Genomic DNA, 27204 nt, shown 5'->3' on the forward strand with positions numbered 1-27204 from the left:
CCACAAACAGCAGCACCTTGGATTCGAGAGTCAAGTGTACTAACAATCGAGCGAAACATTGGGGGGGTGTCCTCATTTTGGCCAATTTCTCCTCACTTTATAGATAACTTGTCCTCCTTTTCAGAGTCTGGTTGGTGGTCACCCTAGTTATGCTACATTATAGCACACATGTATGTAGCCTTATACTTCCCCTTTTAAGCACAAATTATGACTATCAACTGGTCTTGTATTTCTGCACAGAACCACTCAAGTGGAAAAAATAGGCGTCCATTTTATTCTCTAGCTGGGTCGCAGTTGGGTGTGCTAAAAGGCAATAACCCCTTAAATTATGACTTCTGGCAAGTTTTGTCCAAATAAATGACAGATTGAGACTTATAACCATCAATAATATAACCATCAACACATTTAAGGCATCTTGCTGTTAAAAAAGATGGCAATTACAAAGCATGATTATCACATATACTGTAGCGTGACCCGTGTTATTTGAATGAGGGGCCCCATTTATATATCAGGGTGAATAATATAACCTATGTTATTTGACTGAGGGGCTCTATTCCGATATCAGGGCTGGAGAACATAGTAGTGACTTCACACAGAGGTTTGGGCTTCAGGGATCCCTGTACACTTGGGCCCCTGGGCCTAGGTCCATTAGGCCCGTTCAGTAATCCATCCCTGCTCATAAATTTGCCTGTTTAGATATGTTGAACTGTTTTGGAATTCCTGGTGAGTGATATTCCATATGTAGTCTTATTTGAGTTTTAATAGCCTACAGGAAATGTTTGGGATAAAAAAGCTGATTTAGAAAGTGTCCCATGCCCCATTGAAAAAAGTATTTTGAGTATTTTCAAAATACAAAAATACAGTATTTTATTTTGATACATTATGGCTACAGTATTTTGTAGTTTATTTTGATACATTTAAAAAGAGAGTATTTGGTATTTTATTTAAAAATAGGCTACATCCTGATGTATCTTTGCCCATCCCTGTATGTATTGAAACACATTAACAAAATGTAATCAAGTAATCTTAGACAATGTAACTATAATCTGATTACACATTTTTCTTATGTAATCTGGTCTGATTATAGTTACTTGTTTTTTGTAATCTGATTACATAATCCAGATTACTTGTAATCAGTTACTACCCAACCCTGCCACACACACACACACACACACACACACACACACACACACACACACACACACACACACACACACTATGTTCTATGTGTAGAACAAACAGAGATACCCATCACTGTAGTTTGAAACATTACATCTAACACTGCATTTCACACATTATGGAAATCAGCTTTTGGATTGGATTGCTAACTCATTTATTAAGGCTATTGCATAACTGTAACATGAGAGAGAGAGAGAGGGAGAGAGAGATGAGGGCAAAAGAGATAGAGAAAACTCCCATAGGAGACTAGAATGAGGACACTGTCTATAATGAGGGCAGTTTATAACTCAGTATCAGCAACCTCTTTCCACATACTCTCTCTTTCCCTCTCTATCTCTCTCACACACACACACACACACACACACACACACACACACACACACACACCTGGGAATATCCATACAAACTTTCGGCAAATTTGGGATTTGCTTTGCAGGTCCGTCTGGCCAAGAAGTCATTGAAACCCATTTCCAATGTCCCTAAAACATAGGCACGCAAATGCAACCGCTAATCCAGCATGGACACGTATTTCTTTGGAACTGAGTAAACAACTGCATTTAAAAGCTTCGTTGACAAGATTTCTACACTTTTGAAACAATTTGGTAAGAGTTTAATGTACCAATTTAAATTTAATTTCACTGCTAGTTACACCCCTGCTGGAAGTCGTAAGTCAATGAGCCTTTTCCAGACTCGCTCCCAATTGTACAATTGTGACTTTCTGGGGGTTCCCAGTCTACACACACACACTCACAGTATCTTCCTTTCTATTTATTCACAGAAATAATCTGAATTTAGTCTGTCAAGAAGCAAAGGTTATGTTTACGTAAAATACAATGATTATCCCATGAGTGTTTCACAACACTAATCTGGCTCTCACTGACAAATATGTTTGTAATCTTTTTCAGTTCAAATGTGTAGATGTACACACACACACAAATACTGGAAATCAAATTTACCCCCTCCCCCCCCCCTCTCTCTCTGTGTGTGTGTGTGTGTGTGTGTGTGTGTGTGTGTGTGTGTGTGTGTGTGTGCACGATATGTGAATGACAACATAAAAAAGGTTCAAATAAAAAAGTAAGAGAAAGCGAAGAAAAGAGAGAGATGGACAAAGTGACAGGAGGGAGGAGGCTGGACTCAGCGGGGTCCAGAGAACTCCAGCTGAGCAGACATTTTGTTGACACGGCAACAGAGTCTCAAGCACCATTCGGACGGACAGTTTCATCTGAGTGGAGGAATGAGGAGGAGAGGAGGGGAGCGTGTGAGACAGAGAAGAAAGAAAAAAAAGAGAGAGAGACCAAGACAGAGTGAGACTCACAAAAGTAGTGCTACTAAGCTTTATTTCAGCATAGGCTGACACGATTAGGCTTGAGAGGGAGAGAAAGAGAGAGAGAGAGAGAGCAAGAGAGTGAGAGAGGTACCATATTCACCATGAGAAGGGGTGGACAGGTCTATTGAAGTGATGTGTGGAGGGGGGGGGGGTGTCTCTTTCTGCTAAGCAAATGAAGCTGAAACAGCATAGTATAAAGGAGTGCACCCCTGTGACGGAGTGTACCTTCTCAGCCATTCTAGCGCATCCTCTCTGGGTGAGGTAATGCATACGCCTCTTAAAGGGGCTCTAGGAGAGAGGTGCTGCTCCAAACCACACATGCTTCACAACAAAGGAACACAAATCTTTATCCGCTTTTTGTGTCGGGAGAGAAACGACCCACCCAGAGGTTCGTTCTCATGATCTGACTCGAGCATAATTGTTTCAGATTTTGGTCCTTATTAAAATAAAGAAACACCATCAGTAGTATAAGTACAAGCTTGACAAAATTGCCACATGGGTCCTTCTCCTCCGCATTAAGAGTGCATACGTCACCTCTAATTACTGGCCATATTTGTTTTCCGTCTATACAAGTCTGAGAAAAATCAACAAGATGTAGATATTGTGGAAAAAGGAGCTCAATCAGTCCTGACACCTGGAGTTTTAAAATAGCCCATGAAAAGAACACATGGTTGGGTTTAAAATAAACCCATGATTGGCCTTCTCTGCTCAGTCATGTACAGGAACAAAGACTACTGGGGAACGCTACAAAAAAAATATATTTCTGCTCTGCTATGATCCAGCACACACACACACACACACACACACACACACACACACACACACACACACACACACATTCTTGCATGGCAAAGTCTGAAGCTCTGTTTGCCACACAATTTCCAGCTGATTTTCATCAGTGCTGTACAACACAACACAGCAGCCAGTCAAACAGAACGATGATAATCGCAAAAAAAAAATCAAGCACTTCTCTCTCTCTCTCTCTCTCTCTCACACACACACACACACACACACACACACACATAGATGGAGTCAGAACAAAAAAGTGCAGTGTCAATCAGGAAGCCATCCTCCTTAAGACAAAAAAGTGGTGGGTTATGTCATCTTGACACCTCGCCACCACGAGAACTGCCACGTCAAATAAAAGAGGCCCTACTATCTGGCAGTCTACATGGCATTAGCAGACGAGTGGGTGGGGTGGGTGGGTGAGGGGTGGACTGCAGTCGGCCCTAAAAGCCCTCGCTACTCTCTTCCACCCAGACGGCTGCCTGGACTTCAGCACACAATAAGTACCCACACAGGTTCATTATCACATGGCAACCACGTATTTGCATTCGTTTCTCAGACAACCAGACCCCCCCCCCCCCCCCTCTCTCCCAGCCCTCACCCCTCCTTTGACCTTGACCTATGGGGTCCTTCTTCACCTGCTGCAGAGGCATTATGGGCCCTTTAGCTGTCTCGCCGCTGCCCGGCTGCAGGGCACATTTTTGGGGTGTTCCCACGCTCCACGACAGACCACCCCACCCCACCCCCACTGCACTTCACCCATCCCCACGTCAGCCGCCCCAGCTGCACCCTGTCCCAAGTGCTGGGGAGCACTGCTAGAGCTGCAGCCGTGACGGGCGGGTGGCGGGATATTCATATACTGCAATGTGGGGCCTCTCCGCCTGCTTTGTGTCTGTGGGTCAGATGGCTGTCTGGGTTACCCTACGATCAGTCAGACCAGCTCTGGGGAGTTCACATGAGTTCACGTTCAAGACGGTCCTGTGTGTGTGTGTGCGTGTGTGTGTGTGTGTGTGTGTGTGAGAGAGAGAGAGAGTGTGTGTGTATGTGTGTGTGTGTGTGTGTGTGTGTGTGTGTGTGTGAGGGGCTGTCTCTTGGTGTATGTATATGTACACATGGCTTTGAATGAGGTTTCCTTAATATTCCAAAAAAGTAGGCACACGTAAATTTCTTGAAAAATAAAAACATTTTGTTTTGTCTAATCACGGTTGTATACCATGGTTTTTGATAGTATTGTGGCATTGATTTCATGGCATGGGATTTGATAATAGCAACATTTCCTTCATTTGATTGAATATTTCGACAGCTAAATCACCTAATGTATCTATAGGTAGTTATATAGAAGCCACTGGTCTATGGAGAGTTGGGGGTCTACAGATCTCCATATCCTCTCATCCACCACTCCACTATTCCCTCACTAACTCCATTGTCATGTGCATGTCATTCAGGTCTCCATCAGAACCCGCCCGCATCCACCCACCCCACTAGCACGTCATTCAGACCTGAGCTGCCTCACAATGCACAGGGTTTCAGATTCGGCCAAAAGCAGTGATTTAAGAGTACAGATGTGTGTCTAGCCACTGAACTAAAGTCCCGTGTCTCCTTTTTTTTAGAAAAAAGCATGGAGCGGTCCAGTCATTCACCCATACATCCATGTCCTCCACCCAATCACAGACACACACACACGCACCCACACAAATACATCCCTCCACTCATGAACTAACATTGACGCTACAGTGTGACTGTTCTCTGTGACTTATGATTCTTAGTTTCCTCAGCGTTTGCTTCTTCTTCCTGCTGAAAAGGGATAGGCTAAGAGTGGCCCATGCCTTGAGCTGATTGGCTGCGTGCTGCCTCCATATTTCCTTTGTGTACAGGAGAGATGCATTGTGAGGTATCACATAACCAGGCTACTGCTGGGCCACACAGTGGGCACACACGTACACGCATGAGAGAGAGGCTGCCCCGCTGTTTGCCTGCGCATAAATCAGAGCGAGTCGCTACCCAGCCGTGAATGCTAAATCGCCCGTTGATTACAGTTTTTGGCTCCCACGCTTTTTTGTCTCTCTCTGCTATCACTGGTTAGGCTTACGAGTCACCGTGACAATGCATCTGTTTAAAATGATGCATGGACATATGGGGCCACCCCCCCCCCCCCCAACTCGTCCAGACTAAATATGCAAATGGCACCCAGCCACACATGGACACATACGCAGAGCCAGACACTATTCATTGCCTGATATCCCCAGATCCACCCCTCCCGCTCAAACCCACCCAACTTTAATGGCTTCAGTCCTGGACAGACCCCCTCACCCCCCACAACCCATCTCCAGCTCTCCGCATCTTAAGAACGAAAGCGTTCACAGGGCTTATACCTCCTCTTTTTCTCTTACACCAGCCAGCCACACACACACACACACACACACAACTCTATTCCAGTGTGTACTGTGTGCCGTTTCACACAGATAAAACCTTATTGCAGCAGATTGATTTCTTTTGACATGGTGGCATGCATTAAGTATTTGGTTATGTTTGCATTTTCCACGTCCAGTATAGACCATAACGGCAGTTTGGGTGTATATCAGCTACCATTCAGTAGATACAATTACTTTTAGCTAACTTGATTCTGTCTTAACTGACTATTGTGTGCTAAACAAAAAGGGATAGATCAGCTGATGCTACACATGCGGACCCACAACACAGACCACACACACACACACACACAGAGAGAGATAGAGAGATTAGAGAGAGAAAGAGAGAGATGAAGGTAAAGGTATCTTTTAAATTTAGATTTTTTAAAAATCCCTCAAACACAACCAGGTCTGTGGAAAATACACAAAACTGAGTTTACAGAGATGATGGAGATTCTGCTGCAGCACAGCAAATACAAACCAGTTTGAGAGGATGTTAATTTCTCCATCATTAACATCATCAAATCCCTCTCCCTACTCTTCATAAACACAGAGACAAGCTCAGTAACATCTGGGCGCACAATGATTATGCCAAATCAAGAGCAAATACAAACACCTGTACCCACAACACACCCATACATTCTCTCTCTCTCTCTCTCTCTCTCTCTCTCTCTCTCTCTCTCTCTCTCTCTCTCTCTCTCTCACACACACACACACACACACACACACACACACACACACACACACACACAGATTTACATGCTATCTGAGCAGCCGAACACACAGATGAGCACGGCACATATTCGCTGAGCTGAAAGCACACAGCAGAAGGATGAGCTATTTATATACGGACTGCCCCACTTTTAAAAACACACATGCAGATGGGTCTCCATCTCTACACATACAGCAGAATTTACACAAAGAACTGCTGCATTTAACATCTAAGGTCAAGACACACACACACACACACACACACACACACACACATGCATATGGCACCGTTAGATAGACAGGAAAAGCATCCTCATTACCCTTCTGCCTTAGACCTACAGATGCCTCTGAAACACTGTTATTACTGAACACTGAACATGCAGAGGAGAGAGAGAGAGGAGAGGAAGAGCCGCCAAGAAGACCGTCTCGCTTTTTTATCTCCTGCCATGTGATTTGCATGTGGACGCCGTGTCCATGAATGATGCACCCTCCCTCATCTCCAACCACATACCAGCTAAATCAATGCATATGCAAATGCAATTAGTGCTGATTTGCATGGCGTCAACAGCTGCACAGATGGCAAGCGAACACAGGAGGCGGGACGCCGCCATCTTTTGGAGGGAAACAGGCAGGGATCGCTGGGGCAGCCATTTTAGCAGTTGCCATGGCACTATGTGCCCAACAGCTGCCAAGCACCCAGCTAGTGCTAGCATGCCAGCCCATTAGCTTGAGTTACAAACTAAAGACTCTAGTACAGTGTCACTGACAGAGCACCGTGTATCTCATTTGTTTCTGCTCATGTGTATACCACAGAGGAATGCTTGATTTGATGTGTGGATGGTATTAAGACATTGGATGTGGTCAGTCTACGGCTATTCTCTCCTCAATTATCCTCCTAAAACATGGAGCTAGCTGGTGCAATGCTAGCTGGTGCGCTATTGTCTACTGTCACACCACTGCAGCTCCACCCTTAGCATAAGCCCTGTGTTGTATTGAGCCCTGAATGTAGGGACACAAGCTGTCTCCTGTGCGTCCTCTGTCCTGCCCATACAACATGGCGAGGTACAAAGGACAGATGGCGAATGGCCTTGTAGTATCATTTGGGCTACATATCACACTGTAACAAAGCAGGTGTCTCAGATGCAAAGTAGCGTTTTTGTTTCATGGAGGAGGTACATGACAAACATCCACCCTGCATCTCCATTCTCTACCCTGCATTCATTCTGGTACTGGAGATCGGTTTGGGGCTTTTCGGCTGACTGATGACATGATTTACTGTTACTGTCATGTGGAAGCATTGCCCTTTCCTTACCTCATACTGTAAAAGCTTCTGTCGGTCATCCTGTCCTCGGTCTGGTCAGTACTGAGTGCAGCTCTTGGACACTACTCTGGGCAGGTGATTTTCTGGGTGGACTTCTGGATTCTTCGTGATGGTTTGAGGTTTGGTCGTCCAGTAGAGCAACTCTCACAAATAGGTTCAATCTCAGTGTGAACTCTAACACTTGGGTGCCCCCCGGGGAGAACTTGGGGAGTTTATTTCTGGAGTGTTGTTTGTGTGTGTTAGTTTTTACTTGCCAACACACATTTTCAGGATGCATTATAAATTTTACAAAAACTGAACGACTTTTTCCAAAAGCAAATGTGGATGGTTACAGAGCTGATCATAGAAAATGCCTTTGGCGAAGTCTTCAACACTACACAAAGACCGATTTGGGAGTTGTATGTGTTCTCAAGTTTCTGTGTGTGTGTGTGTGTGTGTGTGTGTGTGTGCACACTTCTCCAGTCTAGTGAGTTGGTGTGTGTGTGTTTAGCAGCAGCGTGCTCTAGAGGTCTTGGGGTCTTCTGCGCTGGAGGCTACAGTTGAGCAGTGTGGTGGAGGCCCCTCTCTCCGTATTGATCTCTGCTGCTCCACCGCTCCACATGGGTGGGGAGCTGCGGGGATCCAGCTGCACCTCTGCAGCCCACTGAGGGAGCACCTCGCTTGGCCTCCAATCTGCGAGCGGGCCCTGGCGATGCCGCGGTCGGGCTGGAGGCAGGGAGAGTGAGAGCCTCCTGCGGTCCTGGACGACTAAGCCAAGCTCCAGGTGCCGCCCTGCTCTCAGCCCTCCACCTCTCCACCTCTCCATCTCCCTCCTGGTTCTAGCCTTTCCTCCCACTCTGTCCTTTCATCCTCCTCTTCATTCTTCATTCTGCAGAGAAAAAGAAACACAGAAGGGTTTTCATTTAGTTCACCTTTAACTCTGAATTCAACATGCATGCATAGAAATATACAGAGCAGGCATGGAACAAGAACATATCGAGAAGCTGCAGAATGTATTTGTCCACTTTGCCTTAGTAACATTAAGATGAGATTTATTTTTGGCACATGATTACATGTTTACTTAATGGAGAGTAGTGTTAAATAATGTCTCAAAGAAACTGAAGAGGCTTGAATGACTGAATACATTTTGTAGATCTTTTACTATTTAGTTATCTATGTATTTTATTTCCCTGCTCTCTTTTCAGTTGCATTAGAATGTTAAAATTCAACATGTCTCCCATAAACCCATGTCTCCCAATTTTTTCTTTTCCCTCCTTGCCTCCTGGTCTGACCAATTTGGGAGAGAGCATTATGTGAAATTATTGAAATGGGCCCTGCATCCTTTTCTCATGTTAATAGGGGTTGGCTACATTCCTTCAAGGGGGCCTCCACTGCTTTTGTCCTATAGGAGCTGAAAGAGGGGGTGCACAGGGGTGCCCCTGAACAAACACAGAGTGAGGGTACACCCCCCCCCCCCCCCCCCCCCCCCCCCCAAACAAAATGAGAGACATAAAGTAAAGAGATTTAGAGTTCTGGACATAAGAGGGTATCTGTTTGTGTGTGCGTGTGTTTTGGGGACAAAAGTGTCTACTCTAAGGTCTGAGGGTATGAGTATGTTTACTGTGTGTCTACTCTAAGGTCTGAGGGTATGTGTATGTGTACTGTGTGTCTACTCTAAGGTCTAAAGGGTATGAGTATGTTTACTGTGTGTCTACTCTAAGGTCTGAGGGTATGTGTATGTTTACTGTGTGTCTACTCTAAGGTCTGAGGCTATGGTATGTGTATGTTTACTGTGTGTCTACTCTAAGGTCTGAGGGTATGTGTATGTGTATGTGTACTGTGTGTAAGTGTGTATGTGTACTGAGAAGCCATGAGTGAGCTGAACATCTATGATAGCACAAGCACTGCTGCAGTCACCGCTAACTGAGCTGAACGTCTATGATAGCACTGCTGCAGTCACCGCTAACTGAGCTGAACGTCTATGATAGCACTGCTGCAGTCACCGCTAACTGAGCTGAACGTCTATGGTAGCACTGCTGCAGTCACCGCTAACTGAGCTGAACGTCTATGGTAGCACTGCTGCAGTCACTGCTAACTGAGTTGAACGTCTGTGATAGCACTGCTGCAGTCACTGCTAACTATCTCATTGTAGTGGCCAACACACAATGAGACTTCAGTATGCATCTCGCTAGAACACAACCACATGCACACATGTTTCTCTTGCACCAGGCACCAAACATCTCTCTCTCTCTCTCTCTCTCTCTCTCTCTCACACACACACACACACACAGACACACACACACACAGACATCATCAGGTCACTGAAATGGTTAGCTCACCACGGACCACCAAGCGCCACAATACACACACAATGACATGTGTTGTGCTATTCATACTAGTCTGGATAGATGGATGGATGGATGGATGGATGGATGAATTCATGGATGGATAGATAGATGGAAGGATAGTAGGGGTATAGAGATGGAGGCCTATAAGATGAAAATCAAACAAGATGGAGATAAAAGACTGAGTTTGTCTTTCTGTCATTTCTGAAAAGGGGTGCTAGGTCCCTGGCAAGAGAGGGGGTGGGGAGAAGGTAGCAAGTGTGTGTGTGTGTGTGTGTGTGTGTGTGTCAGCTCCAAGTTCAGGTCCACTGACACAAGGTCATGGGAGAGTAAGGGGAGAATAGCTAGTGCCTATGTCATTGAGACTCCTGAATGACAATCCAACTATACTCAAGTGCCTACCACCCTGCCCTACTCCTCTCACTGCCTGCACACCACAATCTCATTTATGAATTCTGGTGGGATTTTGTTACATTTTACACTTACACAAGTATAAACTAATACAAAAAAATCTATCAAGGATGTAGCATTTCTTGTTTTAGAACTAATTTATTTTATAAAACATGCTAAATATGTTATTATTTACAACAAAGCAAAAACAGAAATAAAGTTGACTTGTCACACTATGACAAATTAAGGTCTTCATTCTGCGGCGTTATCGCAAAAATGAATTAGTTAATAAAATGGGCAAGACAGAAATTAATAGAAATACAGTAGATAGAAATTAAAGGCAAGATATCCGAGTGAGGTTTGCAGTGGAAGTTTTCAGCTCAACTGAACATAATAAAGCCTTGCCAATTAGCGAGTTAATTAAACCAGAGAGAGAGAGAGGGCGAAGGAAATGAGAAGTTGATGAGAGGCTCTGGGGAAGACAGAGAGAGAGCAGCACAATGGTAAAGGAAGATTGGTAATCAGTACTGATATTCAACTATAGCAACAACAAAATCAGCTCTTTTATCTGAATGGGATCTGATAAAGAGTGGAGAGAGTGGGCAGAGAGAGAAAGGAGAAAGCAAAGTCTTGGGTTCCATTGAGCAGTATGAGGATCTGTGCTGTTCTGGCTATAGAGTGACTCTCCCTGCCTCTCCCAAACACACAAACAAATGCACCCATACACACTCTGTCATGATACAGAACACTATGCACTTGAAATTATAAGAAATATTTTCATACATGAAAATATATATGAAGCAGCAATGCTGAACTGGTTCTATTCAATACATCTGAGGGAACAAACATCTTGGATAATGTTAATAACATCCTTTTTTCAAATGATACATATATTTTGTAAATGTTTTCTTCGTGTCTGCCAGACGAGGTGTCCCCGCATAAGGTGGCCCACCCTACACAAGCCCAGCGTTATTTGTTTTCCCCCTTCTTGACTCGCACAATTTGTTACCATGGAAACAACCTGTCCTCTTCTTTGCTGCTCTCTCTCTTTTCAGGCCTGAGGTGGGACTCCAATGGAGAGAGAGAGAGAGGGAGAGAGAGAGAGAGAGAGAGAGAGAGAGAGAGAGAGAGAGAGAGAGAGAGAGAGGGAGAAAGAGAAGGATAAGGAGAGGAAGATAGAGTAAGGGAGATAAGGAGGAGGATATTGTCTTGTCCTCTCTTCTGTGTGTTGCTTTACCCTTACGTGTTGTGGTGTCATGTACCTGCAGCTTTCTGCAGAATACAAATCTTACAGTCCCTCAATTCTTGAAAGAGTAAAAACTAATCGGAATCCCGAAATGGTTCTGTATATAATAAAGGCATACATAAAAGAACGAATTCAACATGCAATGTGCAGAATTGGTCTCTCTAAAATCATGCATTTTTACCAATGACCTCTCCTGTGCACACACACACACACACACACACACACACACACACACACACACACACCCCTCCCATTCTCTTTAGGTCTGTAGTCTTTAGTACTCCACTGTATCCGTGTCTGTCTGTGTGTAATGGTCTGAGTGGGTCCTATCTACTCAGCCTACATCTGCGTTGAGGGACATTACCCCAGTGAGATGGGTGACACAAACACCCCCTGCCGGGATGAGGGAGGGACACCACCTCTCTACCAACAGGAGGGTGGGTACCGACCCCCCCCCCCCCCCCGTCCCGTCCACCGTCAGTGGTACCGGGCCCTTCATCTTCTCAATTACAGAAGACAACAGAGGGCCAAGTCCCAAACCACAAACCACTCACTCACTCACTCTCCCACTCGCCCTTTCCCGCACTACTGCGTCTGACTAGCGTGTGGTTGCGGTGGGGATGGAAAAAAAATGTTCTCTTTGGAGGAGCCCAGCAGCAGCAGCAGCAGCAGCACTAGAGGCGGGAGCAGGGGAGTCATTTGGAAGACGGACCAGTGAAATGAGAAGTGTCAGGCTGACAGAAATAGCTGCAGGAGAGCTAAAGGAGAAACAGAGGCCTGGAGGGACAGGTAGGCAGACAGCCGCACTGGAATCCTCTGGGCTGCTCGAGACAGGAGGGGAGAGAAAGAGAGAGAGAGAGAGAGAGAGAGAGAATTCTGCCATGCTACCCTTTCTCTTCCTTTAAAACCAGAACCATTTTTTATACATATAATTTATTTAACTCTCTATTTATTTCTCTTATTTCTCTATTGTAAAAGATATCCAGAAAAGGGAGTCAGTTAGTTGATAATAATGGTGAAGTACATATATATATATATATATATATGCATATGGATATATTTGATGCTTTGAAATAATACAATCTTAAAATCTTAGCTTTTAAGGAAGATTTAAGAATAAAATAAAAATGCTGTACAGTAACCAAAATATAACCATCTTAAGCCCCTAAACTCAAGAAGCAGAGGCTTTAGAAACATCCTTCTTCAACTTCACTGAATAATGTAAATAGCCACTACAGGTCCTCACAGTTTATTGAGTTCTAAAAAGAGCCCATTTAAGAGCTGCCTTCACCAGAATCACTTCACTACACAGTCTGATGATGACACATAGCCATTGTGAAGACAAACGATATTTAAACATGCAGCAAAGTAATATCTGTAATATGTTTGAAAAACTGTGTCAACTCGCTCAATTAAAAGAGACAATCAATTAACAAAATGAAAAAGCAGGATCATGTCTTGCCTGGATTCTCTTTTGACAAATAATTGTTCACTCACAGAAATGAGTGTCTGTCAGGCTGTCAGACATAAAAATGCACTGAAGGAGCCTTGCACTTTTAATTCTGCTCACGGCAGGCAACAATGAGGCTGCAAACGCATCTGCGAGACATGAATGGAGAAAAGCAAGCTGGAGAGGCCGGCATTTAGACAGCAGCAGTCTCCTCTAACATAGTATATTAACAAGCTATACACTCTCACACAATGCACTCCCTGATTGCCACAATGCTTCCTCACATTGAACTAATTAGAGGCAGCCCTCCCCTCCACCGGTGTCTCCTGAATTGGATGAAAGGAACAGGAGAAAGAGGGAGGGAAGGACGGAGGGAGGAAAGGGATGCAAACAGGAGGAGGTGAATAGGAAGAAAAGGAACGCGAGGGGAAAGCAATGTGTTTACTCAAAGGCCAAGGCTTGTGTCTGAGTTCCAGAAGCATAAAGAAGTGTAAACAAGGCTTGGGGGAGCTAATTGAGCGTGAGACCACTCTGGGCTGGGCTTTCTGCTGGGGACCGTAAAAGGAGCAGGAACATAAAGCTGCAGCCGGTGTTTCAACTCCAGCTGGAAACCGGTTGCACTACACGTTATACAGACATGTCAGGCCCCTCCTTCTCTGCAGTGTTATGCTGGATGGTATTCCACCAGATGGAATTATGAGGAGCAAGAGATTAATTAGGACGCCTGTCTGGGCCAGTGTTATTGAAGTGCCATCTCATCACTGCTCATTAGTGGTGACATTTTGTTTGAGACTCACACTGTTGCTAGCAAATAAATAACATCCGTTTATAGACTAATCAGTTGCAACAAAATTAGACTACTTGATATTTTGAGACTTCTAAAACTATTCTTTGTGGTGGGCTTTTCGTTTCTAGTGAAGTTTCTTGTTTAGGAGGCAAGTCCTCTGGCATGACCTTTATGAACTGTCCCTCCATAGTGTTTTGTGCTCTGTAATGAAATTCCACTTGGTAAGAAAGGTGGTGGGGGAAGCTGGAGAGAGACCTCGCCACCCATTATTTGGATATAGATCACAGATCTTATTGAATGTCTAACAGAAAGACATTCCTGCTAAGTTGCTAGGTCTTCCAATAACACCACCCATCCCCCGGCGGCACACACACACACACACACACACACACACACACACACACACACACACACACACTCCTTGTTTGAATTAGCCCTCTTTTATATTATGTTGAAGAGAGAATGTGTCTTGCCCCCCACCATCCCTCATCCCAGACACGCACACTCAACCTCACACACACACACACACACACACACACACACACACACACACACACACACACACACACACACACACACACACCAAGTCCAAGTTTGCCTGGGAGTGTGAGAAACCAACAGTAAAGATCATGGACAAAAGGGGAAGTGTGGCTCACAGACTTCTGTAGCAGAGCTGGACTGCAGATAACACATTAAAACATATTAAAATATGTTCAATTATTTTATATAACTGATGTGTTATTTAGATCTGTGTATGATTATTCAATACAATCGCTTCAACTTAAATGGGTAAGTGCAGTATACGGGGAAACCCTAATAATACGCTTTGATAAAGGTTGAGTGCTACTTTTTCCTTCACAATATGTGGCATGTTCAGTAATTAAAGTAGGACAAGACTTCAGGCGTTCCACTCTGCCCAAGCCTCTACAGTACCAGAATAGTAGGGTGCTCAGTATCGGGCCACCCAACTGCCCTTTCTTCAGACAGCTCGTTAATGTGCACAAACTCCATTTTGCCCCCCCCCCCCCTCCATTCTTCTATGTATATATTAGCAATGTGACTTGACCCTTACAGACCCAACTACTGTTCTCTGTCTTGCTGGGCGTGGGAAAAAGAGAGCCACTCTTTTCACAGCTGCTGCGTCCGTTGCCGTGCACCCGTGGAGGCCAGTCGCACATCACCATCCACCGCACCGGCCCCCCTGGTACCCCTCTACCCACCCACCCTCCATCTCCTGTCTGCCCCCTCCTCCCCTCCTCTGGGCTCTCCCCTCCTCTTCAACTTTCCCATTCACTGCCTAGCCGGGCCCTTTTCACCAACAACCCCCCCCCCCCCCCCCCACACACACACACACACTCTCCCCCACCCTCTTTGCCGATCGTCTGGCTTCATAAATACATCTCATTATTCAAGCTCTAGTTTGCATAGAAATGTCAAAGGGGCCTCTGCCTCTGTCTAGCTGAGCAAAGCCTGGCATACTCAAACAAGTGCTAAGAAGATGAAGAAATATTTAGCGAAAAGCTAAAAAACAAATCCCAAATACACCATGGATTGTGTTTAGGCGTTTGTGTCTGTTTCCCCTCCCTCCCTTCTCCCACTTTTACTTCACTCTTGAACATTTATCAAACCCTGACATCACTACCGTGGACTATTCTCCATCTTTCTTAATCTCTCTCTCTCTCTCTCTCTCTCTCCCCCCCCTCTTCCCCCTCTTCCCCCTCCATTCCCACCTCCTACGATGCTACTGGGGGAAGCCTGGTTATCATCTCTTGCATGAGTTTGTAATCTGTATCAAGAGGCGTTAGTCACAGTGGTGTTCCCCACAGGCCCTCGGTCCACAGCTCAGCCTGCAGGCCCCGGGCTCCAGGGCCGCCCGGCGCACTCCCTCGTCCAGACTGATCTGCACTCGGCTCACGTGGGGCCGGCCACATCATTTAAATCAACTCATGAGAACAACCATGCGGAACACTTTATGCATACAAATCCACCCATCTGGGGGGGGGGGGGGGGCGATTCAGTAACTGCTTCTAAAAAAATCTCTCTTTTTCTTTCTCATCTTTTGCTTTTGAACATTTCTACCGACATCTCAGACTGTGTATAACTTTTTAGAGCCATCAAATTTGACCTTGCCTTGAGCACAATGGCATTTAGCATCTGCTAAATGAATAAAAAAATTGTAAATGGTGATTATGCACTACACATTATTCCAACGTTGCTTATTTATTTTTCTTCAGTGCTACAGCTGAACATTTTGTGAATGATTATCTAAACTCAAATGCTACATAATATTCTTTAATGTTTATGCTGCAGGCATTATCTCTATTCCCAGGTTATAATCATACATTTTTGCAACTTGTGCTACTCAGCTTGTAAGAGAATGCCTAATAAGATTGATATGGTGGACATGTTGTTAGTGCAGAGCAACAAAACGAAACTGAAAAGTTAGTTGCTTTCATACAAACAGTTTCTCAGGGTACATGGCTAAAGGTAACAATTATATAACATCCTTAAATGTATGACATTATAAGATGAAAGGAAGATAAAGAGACCAACAGAGAGATAGAGCAGATTCTATTGAAATGATCATGTAAAATAGAGAAATAGAGAGAAAATTAAGCAAACATGGAGGAAGACAAGAAGATGTGTCTTCTCTTAGCCTGCGGTCACGGACATTAAATCTGTTTCATTAGCAACCAGTTAACTCAGAGTTTGTTCCATACACCCTGCTGTACACAATACCTCTGTTGGACAGCCTTTATTATTAAAAGAACATTGCTTCTGAGAAACACTTAGTCATCTTTAGGATAGCAAGTCATTGAAATACAAGGAGAAATTCCAAATGTACGCTTAATGTTTGTTCTCTGACTGACATCACTACTATAATCAGTATGGTCTTATATAGCTCACCGTAAATGTTAATAAATAAATAAACATCAGAAAGGCAATCGTATGCCAAACATTTCTGTGGAAACCATTCCTTTCAGTGTGAGTCTTATTTCCTTTCCATACACACTGCTACACCTTGTCTTAAGCAGGAAGTGAAAGTTCATGGGCTGCATCCCATATCCATGCACCAACAAACAGGCTCGTTGGCTCAGCACCCCCGCACACGGTGAGTGGAATAATACCCACAGCATTAGTCTCAGGGTTTGGCTTACTGTCAATTTAATTAAGCTCCCTCTGCACCCACTTTCCCAACTGCAGAATTAGACAGAGGAAAAAAAAAAATTCAATCAGTTTTTAAACGTCTTCCTTTGGGATCTCAAAAGTTCTTCTCTGTTTCAGTTTTCTAGACTCTTTTTTCTTATAAAAAATCATTTCATCTCATCAAACAAAAGAGAGAGAGACGGAAAGCGAGAACAAAGTCTCTTCAGTAGGCTGCGACATGGTGGTGGTGGGGGGGGGGGGGGGGGTGTAGGTTGGGGACATTTGATGAAAAGCAGAAGTAAAAGACATGCAGGGAGCCAGTGATGGTGTGTATTTGTGAGTGTGTGTGTGTGTGTGTGTGTGTGTGTGTGCGGCGGGGAGTTTTTGGTGAAAGACTCCAAAACTCCCCGTCACACCCCCACCCTTCACACCCCTCCTGCTCACTTTCCACATGAGCACACACCTTAGGCCTCGGCGCTGCCACAGAGCCTCTCAACACTTAAAGGGATAAACCACAGGCACAAGGACCTGCCGAGTGGACTAAACAAACACTCACCCTCACTACACTCTCTCCAACAAAACCAGCCCACTGGCAAACTGGATCAGACTGTTTAACTGTCCAGAAGAGAAAAAGGATACAATGACATTTATTGGGGGGAAAGAGGGGGTGGGGGGTGGGGGTGTCCTGAGAGAGGAGAGGTATGAGGAACTGGGATGGAGGCAAAGGATTTTCCGGCTCCTTCCAGATTAATCTGCACGGACAGCTTTGATTTCTCAAAAGTAAGGATTTTACAACAAGGACCATGTATGTTAAATAGCCTGTTGCTTCTTTGCTATAAGACTTGATATGAGGTTTGGAATGTTCAGCACTACCTCACTTTACCATTTACCATTTCCTTGTTAAGAGGGAGGCACCTCACTCCTGTTCAGCACACCGGTGACAGAGCTGTAAAAAGAGACTCTTTTGACAATGCAGTACCTGTGTTGTAAAGAATGCTGCACCCTTTGGGTCAGGACTGCCAGCGTTACAGGTCCCAGGTGCCTCTGCCTTCCCCCCCTTCAGCGTCTCTCCTAAACCTGCTGGTAAAACAGAGAAGCATGGATTAGTATATTACAGTTTTAGAGTTTTCAGGGTATCCCAGGATATTTTCAGGGATTTTTTCAAGGTATGAAGCGATCTTAGGTAAATATGTGATACGGCTCACTATTCACACAGTACTGGGTACGTGGTGTGTAAAATAACATTGCATTGGTGAAGGTTTTACCACCCTATATACCTTTGTACACATCAGTCAGTGTTTGGTCACTTCCAAGAGTTTGTCATTATTTTAGTTGTGCCTCAGACACAGTGCTTTCCTGTGGTGTAGTTTCTTAACATGCATTCAAAATACATTTCTAATTCTGAAGGTTATTAAAACAGTCTTCATTTATTCTTCAAAAGATATATTTCCGGTTTAGCCAGACTTTGTGTTCATAGCCAGATTTAACATATCATATTTTGGAATTATATATGGTTGATGGCTCTGTAATATATAAAAACTAAAACAACAACGACTAAATACAGTGTGAAATAATTTTCAGGTCGGGAAATTAGGTGAGAACTTGCGTTGTTAGTGACAGTAGCAGTTGAAAATACATCTCACTTTTGTTGCTGAGGTCCAACCTGGAATTTCACTAACATTTCAATCACCTAAAAACATGCAAGAGTTCTGGATGTGTTTCTTACATGTAGCTTTGCTTAAATATACATGTATCTTTCAGTACAAATACAAGTGCATGGGAGCATAAAAGCCTCCTCTACTAGACAGTGATGAAATTACACTACATACTAAAAAAGCGGCATAGCCTTTCAAATGTTTCCTGCAAAGACAATGTTAGTTTTAAATCCTTCTTGTAAAAAAGACCCCGGTATAGAGACAGATATTGAAGAGTACATACAAGATGGAGCGACAGGGATATAGTAATTCAGACCATGGTAGCCAGGATAATACAGCCATAAGTCTTCTATTCAGATTTGCCAAAAGTACTTTACTAAGTAGCAGACAGGCCTAAGAATGCTTTGATCACAACACTTTGATCACAATAAGCCAATGCCATACAGCTTGTTAGATGTCATAAGCCTACTATGATCAGGTTCAACATAAGTCTTAGGATATGATGATCATATCATGGAAGTCATGGCCAACACCAAGTGATCTGCTAAGTGTTCGCCACATAAAGGCAAGATGTTTCACTTCCCAGCAAGACACATACTGATCAACATAAACTTTTCATGTATGTTTTGCCATATTTCTGATTGTATACATCAATTTAAAATAACCATATGATTGTAAATGAGTGTATGATTGTACTAAGTACTACATATCCAAGACAGATTTAAAATCTCCCCTTAAGCTTTATCTTCTAAATTAAGTGTGTGACTCAAGACACAGAGCGTAGCTCAAGTTGAATAACGTCACCTTTGGTCTCAAAGTAATATTAGTATTTCGCAGCATAAATATACACTGATATTTGCATACAATGAAGCCTACTGCTAGTACATTAATATTCACACAATCTAAAGATTGTTTAGTCACTGTTCAGCAACAAATATGAGTAGAGCTCAGGCCTCATTCTTCTGGCAGTAGGCCTACTATTACATATAAAATATTGTGGTTGCAGTGTACTAGAAGACTAATGTGTAAATTGCATTTTACAGAGTGCCAAGGGACCTTTGACCACATCACTATAACCTACATGCCCACAGCACCTGTGTGCAATATGATGGCTCAATAAAATTAACCTTTTACATTATATAGTTATCCATATTATACTATTCGACTGGAACAGGGTGACAATAAAGCACTTATGATATGCAACAAGATGTAGGCTACTGTAATTGAGTTACATAAGAAAGGCTATAGATAGGCTTTCTTCGCATGTTCAAAATGACATCGCTCTTCAAGCACTGGTGAGACCGTGAACTATCCTTTCAGCGCCATAATGAACACTGGAATTGTTAAACGTGGAAACCCTAAAGCGTATTAAATATCTATATTCCAAAATACGACATGCTTCACAGTGGTGCTGCTGCTTTCAAAATCACGTGACACACGGGGACAGACCAATAATAGCACTCGCTTCTATTAACCATTTCTTACCGCACAACCTCGCAGCAATGACACCATCTAAACAATTCAATTAAATACAATTTCCCTGTTAAGAACGAGCATGTTTCCCCCCGTAATCCCCATGATAAGGTTTTACAAGGTCAAAGACTGAAAATTCCTCTTGCATGCCCACTAAAAAGTCCATTTTGCTTCTCAGAGTGGCAGTCGCTGATTCAAATGGCGCCCTCCACACAACCATCGCTCTGTGTATACTACTGTAAAAATGACAAACTCCAGACTAGGGTTGAACCTCATAGAGCCTTAATGTCAAAACACAGAAATCGCAACGCTCGTACTCAAAGGCTGGTTACGGACAGAGCCTAGCGGAGTCCAGCGCCCCCGAGCCTCCTTCTCGTCCCCACGGTTTATCGGTACCAAGGCAGCAGTCCCCGAAGTCTGAGGAATTAGTTTATACTTTCGGTTCTCTAGCTTTATGATATTGGATAAACTCATACAGCTAGATAACCAAAGACAAAAACTAACCCATGCATCTTAAAGGGGCCGTTCAGATGGTGCTTCTGTTGTGGTCACATGGAGCCAGTGCACTCCTAAGTGTGTCTCGCTTCAACCAATTCCATCTCTCTCTCTCTCTCTCTCTCTCTCTCTCTCTCTCTCTCTCTCAATTCAACCCCCCCCCCCCCCCCCAAAAAAAAAAAATAATAATTAAAAAGGATAATGTTATTCATTGTGAGGGGACAGAACTCAATAAGTATGAGACAGAAAGTCTCTTTTTAAACCTAGACAGAACATAATTTATTGTACTAATTACTATAGTTTAGTTCACACATCTCTGTCTCTCTCTCACACACACACACACAAACACACAGAGAGGAAGTTATTCACTTTATCAAGTAGGGCTAGGCTATAGAAGGTGTACAGACTGTAAGGTTTCAAGACTCACGTCCTTGCGTAAAAAACAGGTTAATTATGAATCAATTTCTCCTGAGTCTCTAGTCAAAGCAAGCTACACGGTTGCACTAGTCTACAGTCATCAGTAACATAATAGCTATATACAGCGATTATATGTATATAAGGTTTCGAAAAACCTTCAATAGTTCTACCCCTGACGTTAGCCTACTTCAGTACAAAAGCATCGTCTCCTAACATACACCTCATAGCCACTGTGAAATGTCGAACTACCATCACTAGTCACCATCACAATCCAAAGTCTCCAAGCTCTTCAATTAAGTGCTACAGCCCTGTTTGAGCTCATATTGCCTAATCATCTTGTGATAGTTTACTCACCCATCTACCACGTTCCAAAAATCCATAGAAAGCACCATGGTCTCTCTTGTCTTGGTAGTCTAGATAAAACTAATCGGTGCGTCATAAACTGTGCTATGCAGGCCCAGTGTAGAGCGCATCCAGAGCATTCTTGCTTAGCGTCCAAACATGGATGGAGGAGATCAACCAACCGTTCAGTTCGTCACCGGGTTGTACTGACAAAACTAGTGTCCTACCGGCAAGTGCACACCACGCAGTAGGAGCGCTCACGATATGTTAATATTGGCCGGCCCCCACGGTCTGTTTCCCCGCCCCAACACAGACACACACATAGGCGCGCACACATACACGCTCGCTACATGTTTCGTGTATCGCCAGCACATTATGAGCACCACCACTGTATCATGTGGTGTCGGCTGAAAATATTGAGCGCCCTGGACTTGAGAGCAGCTATAATAAGCTGCGTAAAAGCATAAAAAGGCAGAATAAGATTCCCGGGGCTCCCAGACCCCCTCAATCAGGCCAGGAAGGTCACCTCGCCCACAGAATAGTGATGGGAGCGGCCACGGTCATCATCAGAATCAGCTCACAGACCTCCTTCACTGAGTCTCCATGCAATTCAGTTTCAAAATGAAGAACACATTCAACATCTTCTCAACCTGAACCTAAACATGTACATCCAGTCAACGCGTAATAAAATATCTAGGCTGGAAGTGTAAGCGGCCCACATTTGTGAAACATGTATGGTGTGTGTCATTTTAATGGTGGGCATGCATTAATTAAGACCGTGAGAGAAAACGCTCCTGGAAAGAGCTGTGATTTGCATAAGAATAAAGCCCCTGACAATGACCGTGCTTTTGAACTTGCTCTGAATAAAAATGTGCAAATAGCCTACACATGTTGAAATATTAAGCGACTACTGCGCTTTCATACAAAAATGACCAATGAGGAACGCAACTCCTCAAAACTAATTGTCTGGTTAACGCCAGAAATAATAGAATTAGAAAATGTACTAAACATCTTTAAATTCTTTCTGCGATAACAATTCTTGTTTGGCTATGTTTATGATACACTGACAATGCTGAAGCTAAATAAGCTAAATAAAATTACAATTATTATGGAAGCACACACACACACACACACACACACACACACACACACACACACGATGATAACAATGCAAATTAAATAATTGTAACATTACTGCTGTAATGAATAATGTGGGGCTGAAATGGGATACCGATTGAGTGGAATCTCCCAAAATGTCCTTGCTTAGGGTGCTGCAAAGAGGAATGTGCCACTACAAGGAGGGCAGGGGTGGGGAATAAATCAAACATTTGAATAATACACATTCTACCTCGCCTGCCTATTTCACTGTAAATCCACACATGCGCAGACATCCTTGTCGTTTAATGACACAGAGGCCTTGTGTACATAAAGCTTTAACTGAACACGTACTGAATACCGTTTTAATCATAATGAGAGTTTTCAGATAGTCAATAAAGTTACTATGTATGCCTCTACACGTGGAAGCCTGGAAATTAGCTTGGTAGCTTGAAAAGATGCTACCACAGCAGAGCGGAGCGCCATATGGGTATCATTGGATAATGTTTAGATGAATAGGCCTTTTTTTCCAATTTTCGAGCACACACAGGCTTTGTCAAAACTAATTCAAAGCTAATTCAAGACAGTGATGTCTGTACACGACTATTTTAAGGTGAACACGGCAACAAACTATTTATAATGATGGTTGATGGTTGAAGAACAACTAAGCATCTATTTTATAGGGGTGTGTGTGTGTGTGTGTGAGAGAGAGAGAGGGGGGGGGGGGGGGTTCTGTACAGGAGAATATATATATAATATATATATATATATATATATATATATATATATATATATATATATATATATAAATAATGGAATAATATTATCATGTTATAAAAACAGTGCTTCTTTAAACATTAAACTTGTACAAATATAAATGTGAATTGAATTAGGCTACACTTCGTTCATTGTAGCAAACTTTAATAGCATTAAGTCCACACTTTGTCTTAATTTAGCCAAAAAATATATAAAATAATAGAGTGATCTACAATAGTAGGCTATGATCTAAAGCTTTACACTCCAGCCCTGTTGCTTATTTGGATATTATAAGACTTCTAAATAAAATACCAAATGCCGAAAATGTTCAGTGCTTCACAAAACAACGACATAAAACACACACAAAATCTGAGACACAACATTTCACTGTTTTAGTGTAGGCTATTTGGGTCAATAAGTGCAGCCTTATTAGGCTACTTGGCATAGCCTAACTCCATGGGATCTATTAGGCCTGTATGAGTAGCCTAACCTACTGAACATGAAAACTAATCGTTTGAGCAAACCGCTCTTATCCAAATTAATTTCCCGTAAATCTATAGCCTATTTTTAAGGGAGTGTTATATTATTTCGAAAGGTTGGTTTTAAAGGTGACCAAAAACAAGTCTCATAAAATACAAAAATAACAGGAATATATGACTATATTGAGAGCATTTATTTTTTGCCAGTAATCCACTCCACTGTGGGTCATTCATCTGAAGATGAAATGTGTTCACGTTGTGTTTTTCAAAAACACATTTTTCATTAAACTCTTTTTCCATTGTGTGCTTTGTCTAGGGCTATTCGTGAATGCTCGACACCACACTAGGTCTACTATGGGACCAAAAGCATAAAGTGAGGGCCGTGAGTCGTCCATGCAGCGCCCTACAGTAGCCTACAACCAGCTGCAGCGCGCGCTGCACAGGCCTGTTTGGCGGGCTCTGTCCTGGGTGCTGAAATCTAGCTTGCTATCGTAATGTGACGGAGCGTTGCTGAGGGTACACTGGGAACTCGTTCTCATACAGTTGTAACATATATTGGTTTGGATAATAATTGAGATATTCGATCTGTTAGTTAGGCCTATACTCATTGTCTTAACATGTTCCGGTGTAGGCCACTTGTGAATTTGAATTCTAAAAGTGTGTGTGCGTGTGTGCGTCTAACCGACGTCTGTCGATTTTTATCACTTTTTAACCTTTGGCGTAAAAGTAGGCCTAGTTATATAATATGTAACGTATATGATGATAATATGTAATTTACACACAGTAGTTACATATTAGCAATGTGAATTAACAATCCATGTTACCAATGGATACACATAACCTATACATTGACGCCACTATAGGAATTACAAGATTTGTGTTGGTGATCTATTTTAGTGAAGTATTTGTATTTGTGGTGGGCCTATTTATGCTGTAGTGTGCCTAGGCTATTTATGAAGTGACGCCTTATATGACACCTACATAAGCCTAAACATGCTAGCTCTAGACCTACTAAAGCCATACTGACTAAGAGGAAGGCTCCCTTATTTCAGAATAAAACACTGGTATTCTCGTTAAATCAATTATATTCTTAATGACACATCAGTAACTGAAACACATTGCAGGCAGGTGTAGGCCTACACGATAGGCCTACGTCTACCTGTTGCTCAGGGGTAAAAACACATGGACTTCTTGGTGTCATGGACTAGCAAACCTTACCCAGCCAAAAGACCCACAATTAGGTCTAGGCTACTTAGATTCTATTTTGATAGAGGAGAAAGTTCATATATGAAGTGAACCGGCTAGTAATTAAAGCAATAAATTATGTTCTGTTGCGGTTTAAAAAAGTACTTTCCTATTGACTCATACTCAGTGAGTTCTGTCCCCTCACAATGAATAAAATTATCATTTTCAATTTCGGAGAGAGAGAGAGAGAGAAAGAAAAATCCTTGCATAGTTACCAGAATCCTCTTCAGTCTATTGTTGGCCTTCTCTGAAACGCCTCTCAATGGCGCCTGAGAAAACTCAGACAAGTGACCGGGAAAAATTAGCCCCCAAAGAGAGAAGTCAACATCAAGTTCAACAACGTGCTGTTGCTGATTTGCATAACAATATCGTCTGGAACCAAGAGGACCCACGGACAAACGGGTCTGGGCTAGACCTCGCCCCCTCCTTCCCTCCCTCAAAAAAAGCCGCAACACTTTCCCATGCCCTACACAATCGCCTCACTATTGTAAAATTCAATAGGCACGGCACTTGTATATTTAAGCAGAACATTACTTTTGCCGTCATCATCTCCGACCTAATAATAACCAACTATGTAGGCTACGTCACCGTGTTTTAGGGAAAATAAAAGTATGTAGGTTCTAAATGAGCATCATCAATACATTACAACCTAAAACAAAATGCCATTCCATCAACTTGGTTACAGATCAGACAGACTGAACTGGTTTGAACTATAGCCTATTCCACCGTATAGTACAAGTCAAACACTTGAGCTTTGGGTTTTAGGCTACTTGAAGAGTAGCATGGCGACTTATACATCGTTGAGTTAAACTGTGAGTGAGCGAACTGAAAAGGTGTTCATGCAGGAACAGATAACCTACTTACATGCAAAGTCTGTCCAAATTATCCAAAAATGAAGCACGATCCTTGGTGAACCGGGAAAACAAGAGTTCTAACGCGCGGCATCAAGCTTCAATTTGATTCCGGTGTGACACCAAACTGATAGCAACCATCCAGTCAGAACAAAGTAGCCTAGTGACAGGCCTACTGAAGTATTTAAAAATACGCTTCTTGTCTCGACATGGACAAGCTAAGATCGTTGCTCCAATTCGGTCTGCTTTGAAATGGATGTGTCCAGTCTTCACAGGGGAGGCAAAAGAGAAACAGCGAGATGGGTTGTGATCCGTTGTTGGTCTCTCCCATTGACTCACCATCCTCCTCCTCCTCCTCCTTGGTTTTCTGGCGAACGTGCCGAGAAAAATAAACGACACGGGCTTTCTGTGGTTTTTGTCAAAACTCCGCATTTTTTGTCCCTCCTCAACATGGGTACGACTTCCGCTCCTTGTCCTAATCTAAACTGTATATCGTTTTTGTTTCCTATCTCAGTAGTGAGGAAGAAAGAGAGAGGGAGTTTGCGGGTTCCGTAGAGCAGAGAGGGAGACAGAAGGAGAGGCAGCAGCGGACGCAAGAGCATGTGTGAGTGTGGGAGAGAGAGGGGCGGAGGGAGGTGGGGGTAAGGCGACCTATCAATTCTGCCATGTGGAGAACATTTTCAGAAAATAATATGACGGTCCATATAGCGTCAGTCTAATTTATCTGGGCGAAAATGTAAAAGTCTACAAGATATGCCTATTTTCTTCAGCGGTGGAAATAAAATGTAAATCTAAGCCTATGTGTGAGAGTAGGCTATTGTCCAACTAAAAGACCTTGATAAATTCATGTTTGAACCTTAATCAAACAAGGCTCCCGCATTTAATTGAGTTCTATTACTTACGCTGTGTTTGGTGCCGTTTTGGCCCTAATGTAACACACATGGGAGACTCGTTGATGGGTGACGCTGTCGCTTTGCTTGTTGGAGGTAGTCCTAAATCGTGCGCTGGCGCAAGGTGGGGCATAAACTCACGGCATAAACAGGTAGTCTTTAAAGTTGAGATGTGTCAAATGCCAGGTGCATACTAAACGAAAAGGTATGCAAGAATATATTCATTTGTAATAACTAGACCCTCTCTCCCTCCTTCACACACACACACACACACGTACACACACACACAGATGCGCACTTACGCACGCACACACACACACACACACACACACACACACACACCTCTCTCTCTCTCTCTCTCTCACACACACACACACACACACACACACACACACACACACACACACACACACAGTGACGTCTTGAAATT

General features: G+C 43.3%; 1 long non-coding RNA gene across 1 annotated transcript in view; it reads right to left on the minus strand.

Moving 5' to 3' along the window:
• Positions 1-26457, minus strand: part of LOC121677644 — a 30399-nt gene extending 3942 nt beyond the window's left edge. The window contains exons 1-3 of the long non-coding RNA XR_006021057.1: positions 25898-26457; positions 18056-18156; positions 7724-8600 (exon numbers count right to left, since the gene is read on the minus strand). This is a non-coding gene — a long non-coding RNA (uncharacterized LOC121677644). The remainder of the gene's footprint in view (positions 1-7723; positions 8601-18055; positions 18157-25897) is intronic.
• Positions 26458-27204: the final 747 nt, after the last annotated feature.

Source organism: Alosa sapidissima, chromosome 1 (assembly GCF_018492685.1).
Source record: "Alosa sapidissima isolate fAloSap1 chromosome 1, fAloSap1.pri, whole genome shotgun sequence".
NCBI lineage: Eukaryota > Metazoa > Chordata > Actinopteri > Clupeiformes > Clupeidae > Alosa > Alosa sapidissima.